Source organism: Psammomys obesus, unplaced genomic scaffold, assembly GCF_907164565.1.
Source record: "Psammomys obesus unplaced genomic scaffold, mPsaObe1.curated_primary_1811, whole genome shotgun sequence".
Taxonomy (NCBI): domain Eukaryota; kingdom Metazoa; phylum Chordata; class Mammalia; order Rodentia; family Muridae; genus Psammomys; species Psammomys obesus.
In genome coordinates, this window is record NW_026590767.1 from 3,498,541 (window position 1) to 3,505,320 (window position 6,780).

The window sequence follows — 6,780 nt, forward strand, 5'->3', positions numbered from 1 at the left end:
AGAGAGGTGTGGGAGATTCACCAGCCAGATGCAGAGGAAGTTGAACGTGTGTTACTGAGGTGAGGTAACTAACAAGCTACATGACAGAACTTAGATTAGTATAACTGGAATAATTTAATTACATGCTTGTTGAGAACAAGTCTAGCTTGAGTATAAGTCTCTGTGTCATTATTTCAGAGCTGGCAGTCGCAAAGAAAGCCCCATTTCAAAACAGGGAAAGGAATGACCCAGCAGGGGAAAAGACCTCCTTGCAAATAGCAGTAGAGGAGTCTGGGAGCCTCGGAATCAACAAGGAGGGTGACGGAACCTTTTAAAAAATAATTCCTTCACAATTCATGTTTGAAAGTTCATTTCTACAATGTAGGATACGTGTGTAGATGGATGGATAGATGGATAAGTGGATGGATGGATGAATGGTTGAATGGATGGACAGATGGATGGACGGATGGATGGATGGATGGATGGATGGATGGATGGATGGATGGATGGATGCATGGATGCATGGATGCATGGATGAATGGATGGGTGAATAGACGGATAGATGAGAGGTCTAGCCTTTGCCATGACTCACAAAGCGGTATTCTCTGAGCCCTTGTAATGACCTACCTGCTGAGTTTGTGTTTGACTGGGGGCCATAGCCCACAGTAATCTAGCACCATCGTGCAGATGGGCGCCTGCATGCCCAGGATATCTGTGTAACTTCTAGAAAGGCCAAGACAGAGGTCAGCCACTTGAGAAAACCCACATTTCCTTCTTATAGGACACTAGTCACACCAGATTTAATTGTAAACTAACCCAGCTTGACCTCAGAACTTGATTACATTTACAAAGGCTCTATTTCCAAATAAAGTCTCAACTCCTGTGGATGTAGACTTGGGGAATCACTATAGAGCTTTCCAAACCCCAAGTAAAAACCTTCCTCCTACAAACAGCATGCTTACAGCAAGCCTGCTGACAGCTAGACTGTTGGGGGCACCAAAAACAGGCATAGAGCCTTGGCTTTGCTGTGGGAGGCTCTTTCTCCCTCCCCTAACATAAGGAAGCAGAGGCTGAAGCCATGCTCCCTGCTTTCCCGTATCTCTGCAGTGGCCATGTGTCACTACGTACATAGACCTGGCCTTAGACAAGCTGGACAAACTTAGACAGCTATGTAGGCTGCTGGCAGGTGTCAGTGGAAGTTTGCTTCTTGTTCTGCTTAGTCCCCTCACCCAGCCTTCTCATGCTGTCGTGCAGTGACATCCTCAACTAGAACAAGCATCAAGGCTGTCCTAAGGCAAATTTGCCAGATTTTAAAATCCAAACACCAGACAGCAGTGCTCAGTCCTGCTCTGCCACATACTTCTTCCCCCATCCCAGCTGTACACTCATTAAGGGAGTTACTTAACTCCTATCCCAGTCTTTTTTTCTACAAGTTGGGGAGCTACATGGTATGAGACAGTGGGAGGGGGCCACATTTAGTCCTGTTAACTATAAGGGATAAGAAGGTACCACAACTCGTAACCAAGTTGACAACACCTGACTGAAAATGTGACCCATAGCAGAGAAAGCATCTTTTAAATAAATAAAACCTTGATCTGAAAGTATTTCCAGAGAATAAGGGTAGGGGATTCTAAAGGAGGCAGCTTCCCTATGGCTGGGAAGAATGAACTGCAGGGCCAGCCTCAGGCCAATCCTCCAGACAGGGGCTGCTTGGAAGAGCCCCGGAAACCATGAGGTGCTGCCAGTGCATACTCATCACAGGGAAGAGAATGGTCAGTGTGTGCCAGGGGACACTATAAAGAAACTGCCAACATGAACACTCCATTATTAGGGGAAGGGTTTTGTTGTGAATTAAAGAGAGAAAATATCTAGAGGCATCTGTGCAGAGCAGAGAGAAAGAGAAACAGACTGGATATAGCTAGAGTAATCTGAGAGAGAGGAAAGAACATAGGGGGGAGGGGGCACAGATAGGGAAGATAGCAAGACAGCAAGAGATACAGGACAAAGCATACGGAAAGAACAGCAAGAGTAGCTGGGTTATAAGGAGGATGAGCAGCTGTGGAGGGAAGGGCCAGAAGGCTAGTGTGGACTTTGAAGTATATAACAAGTACTTCTGAGTAGAGACTGAGAGAATCTGGAAGCTTTGATATATTGTTAGACACCACAGGTAGCCATATTTCCCTTCTGCTAGAGGTAAGGGAAATGATTCCTTTTGGCAGATAGGAACCAGTTTCTCAAGTCCCTGAGGAATTCTGCCTTATATCTAATGGACCATGAATCTTCCTGTGGTCCAGCTTGCGTTTATCTCTGGACATATGGACTGCCTTTTGGAGTTTGGGAAATTGGAGTTTCCTTTTGACCTGACAGACAACAATTGACTCACAACACACAGCCTAAAAGTTATGAAGCTGCTCATATAAAGCCTGCTCAGGATGCCCCGGAAACTGGAGAAAGAACCCACTGAGGAAGGCTTCCACAGCTCTCTTTTTCTAGGCTATACCCTACTTGCTTGTCCCAAGGTGATAAGTGTTTGCAGGATTGATATCAAACACTTGTAAGCTTGATGGGTGACTCACAAGGCTGAACCCGTTAAGAGAATAGAAATAGCCAACAGAAAGAATGGTATCAAGAACTCTGAACAAAGATCCAGCCATAGAAACAAGCACAAACACTATCGCTATCACATCGATATCACACTCCCTGTATTAGTTTCTCTTTGGGTTGCTGTGATACAATATTGTGACAAAAGCAACTTAAGGGAGAAAGTTTATTTTAGCTCACAGTTAAGTCCATCATGTCAGAGACAGCATGGCACCTGAGGAATCACATCCATCAAATTGGTCTGTGGGGCACTTACTTGTTTGTTGATTGATAGGGGAGGGCCCAGCCTACTCTGGGCAATGTCACCACTGAGCAGGTGAGTATGGGCTGTATAAGAAAGGTAGCTAAATGTGAACTTGGAAGCAAGCCAGTAAGCAGCATTCCTCCATGGTTTCTTCTTCAAGCTCCTGCCCTGAGTTCCTACCTTAGTGTCCCTCAGTGATGGACTATGACCTGTAAGCCAAATAAACCTTTTCCTCCAATTAATCCAAGTTGCTTTTGGTCAGTGTTTTATCACAGTAACAGAAAGCAAACTATGACAACCATCATCATCATCAAAATTTTACCAGGGAGTTGACATTGTCAACTTATATTTATAATTATATATTGTTTTATATATAATTATATATAATTATATAATGTTTTATATATAATTATAAAAATATATATTATTATATATATAATAAAATCACAATTTATATTGTGATTTTAATTGAATCGCCCCCCCCCCCAAATAACTGTTTGAAATTGTGCTCTCTTCTTGGTTTCACAATAAGGAAACTGGGTCTTAAAGACTATATACCAACCTCCCTGAGCCAATAGGTACCGAGAGCAGCAAGGAGCACATGGCAAACCGTTCACTCCTCAAGATTGTTTGGGCAGATGGGCATGAGCTAAGTGACTGCTCTGAAGATTCCACAGTGCCTGTCACCCCTCTGGGCTGCCTGCCAGCTTCTAGAAGTGTGGGTGGGTCTGTATGGGTCAGAGGTCCTGTTGCTCTGGCAATGTCCCCACAGAAGAGTTACGTCAAAGAGGCCACTGGGAGCCCCACCTCAGTATTCAGTGAACTCTGTGTGTCAATGGGGATCACACAGCTTTAAAACTAGAAGCTCTCAGACTCTGATAAGCCTTAAGAAGGAAAGAAGGTCCCCACTGAAACAAAACATCACACACAGTCTTCGTGAAACCTCATCAATTCTTCTCAAGTCTCACAGCCAACAGTTCACTGAATGCCTTCTGAGTTTCCTTCCCTGGTCCATGGTTCTGCTATTCCCTCCCTGTCTCTGGTTTCCTTCTCCTTTTCTATGGGAAGCAATCTATTCCCTTCCCTGGGCCCTCATCCCTTCCTGGAATTTCACTTCACTTTGCAGGAAGGACCCAGCATTCAGGGCTGCTCCCTAGATGGCTGAAGGGGGGAGAACTGAAAACGTCACATGCTAGTATTATTCTCATCTCGATCTGATGAAGAAGCTGGGCTGGGACAGAGGCCTGACAGGGACATTTGCAATCCACCTCTCTAGACATTCCTGACAAGGTAGAGACATCCCGGCCATCGTGAGCATCCTTTGATGGGGGCAGGGAAAGAAAGGAATCTCGACTAGGGTTCTAGTCCTGACCCCACCACCTAGCAGCTGAAAGACCTCAAGAAAGTCATTAGTCTCCCTGAAGCCTGATATGCTTCCAGGTTGGGGGGACGGAGGATTCTCTATGTCAGCCAGGTGCCGTCCAGCAGTGGAGCTGAGAACTTCTCTTAGTGCACTGCAGTTTTGAAGTTCCCAATTCCAAAACCTCTTTGATGCATGCCAACTTTGAGTACTGCTACAAAACGGGGCAGAGTGAGCATTAAAAAGTTAAAACTCCGGGGTTGCAGAGAGACACTCTTTCCCGTGGAATCAGAACCTTTTGCTCACTTCAGGTACAGAGTTTCCTTGCCTGAGATAGTGTTCCTTTTCAGCTGCTTCCTGAGGATTCCTTGGAACTGGAACTTGGTCTACCTTTTCCCATCATCAGGACTGCTTACCCAGGAAGGAAATGGGCTGTTTGAAAGAAAGAGCTGCTGGCCCAGGTTTTCTTTATCAAGGCAAAATTTTGCCCTTCCTAAATATCAAGAACAGAGTTTGGAAAACATGTGGAAAGACCCACCCAAGGCTCCAATACCCTGATGACTGTGTACCCTGCACCCTGCAGGTTGACTGGAAATCTGTTAGGATCTCAGCCTCTAGCCTTCAGCCCAGCTGCTCCCACCCCACCTCTACCTTCTCCCTCTTTCTGTTTCTCTGTCTCTATGTATATCTGTCCTTGACTATTTCTTCATTTCTGCCTGCATGTCTCTGGGTCTGTATCTCTTCTGTCTGTCTTTCTCTGTCTCTCTTTCTAATCTCTCTATATATCCTTGTGCCTGTCTCTCTCCGTCTCCTGCCTTCTGTCTTTCCTATCTTTCTCTGCCTCTGTATGTTTCCCCTTTTCCCCTCTCCTCTCTCTCAATGGTCAGCACTTCTTTCCTACATGTTTCCCAGGGGTTCTTGTTAAGACGAGTGTGTTTGCAGGTCAAACAGCTCAGGCTGCAGTTCTCTCAGTTTTCAGTTTTCAGGTGCACCAAGTCATGGCCGCTGAGTACCACACTGTGTGCAACAAGGGCTTTAGCAGCAGGGAACCCCAGATGCCACACAGCAGGGGGTAGAGGGGAACCCAGCACTGAGACTTGGGCAGCCCCACCACATCGGCACGTATCAGCATCATCAATGCTTCCTTGTCAGAAGATGTCCCAAGGAACACACAGGCTCCCTAGCAGGGGGACAAAAGGGCTCTTCCCACTTAAAGGAAAAGTGATCAGGTCCTCAGAATGTTTCGCAAGATATTCCTCCCTTGGCCAGAGCATCATAGCACCGCATGGAGCTGCAAGGGAACCTGGGAAGGAACGTGCACACCGGGGATACCTTCAGCAAGAAAGAACAAGGAGTGGGTGGCCATATCTGCCACAACCATCCAGAAACCTGAAGCAACTCCAGGCTCTCTGGTTTCTCAGGGGGCAGTAGGTTTTTCCATATGGAATGAGTGGTAGAAAGAATGGACAGTCCTCATCTGAGGGTGCAAGTGACCTGAAGCCCAGCTGACCCCTCTCTTGGGGGACACAGGTAACCTGAGGACGCAGGTGGACCTGGGCCCAGGTACCCTTAGAGCCCTACCAGAATTCCAGGCACGTCAATCCCCCTGATCAGACAATGGAGTCCTCACCAAGGGTACAGCCAGCCACCCCTCTGCTTCAGCAGGAGCAAACACATCATGTTTCCCCGTATCCTGGATACCACATTGGGGACACAAAGCCAAGAAGGGTATCTACTGAGCCAACTAGGAACAGTGCCAATTAAACCTGTCCCTCAGACCCACAGAGTACTAAGTGTTGGGATCCAAGATTTCTTTTTTCTGAAGCTGTAGCAAGGGTTGCCATGGCGATGTTTTCTACCTGGGTCTGCTTGGAAAAGGCTGGAAACACATATAGCATATTTAAACAAAACCAAAAAGGTATCTTAGGCCACTGTCCTGAAGACAAAGGGCAATTGAGTGCAAAGGCCCCTCTGCAGGGGCCCTGGTGGGTTTCAGTCTTCTACATAACAATGCACTTGTTCAGCAAAGTGATATCGAAGGAGCCCAGCTTCAGAGTCATACGCGCCTGGGGTTCAATTTCATCCCTTCAACTTACTGTTAGGCAGTGTCCCTGGACCAGTATGGAGCTGTCTCAACCCCAGTATCCTTATTTTCAAGGGGTCAGGGGGGCAGGGAGAGGCATGTGTGCAATATCCAGGGTTCTTGGGATTTAGATGAGATTCGGCCTAAAATGTGTACACTGTGGCACCTGGATCAGAAGTAAGGGTGGGACAGGCTCTGCCATGGAAGAGCCAGCCTAGCTGAGACCATGAAATACAGACAGGCAGGCCACCATTGTGACTCAGCACAGAGACTAGACACAGGTATAAGTCCCGTGCAGTAAGATGCCCGGTGACTCTCTGTTTCCGAGCCTTGGTGCTCCAAATGTGTCTGTTGAGGGCCCCCTGGAAAGCTGGCCCATACACAGGAGCCACGTGACTGGTGAACCATGAGGTCCTTGAGAGAGCAGGGTTCAGCATTCTCTTATCTTCCACGTTGGCAGGGCTGGCTGGTGGGAGACATCTGCAGGCACAGACATGTGCTCAGACAAAATGC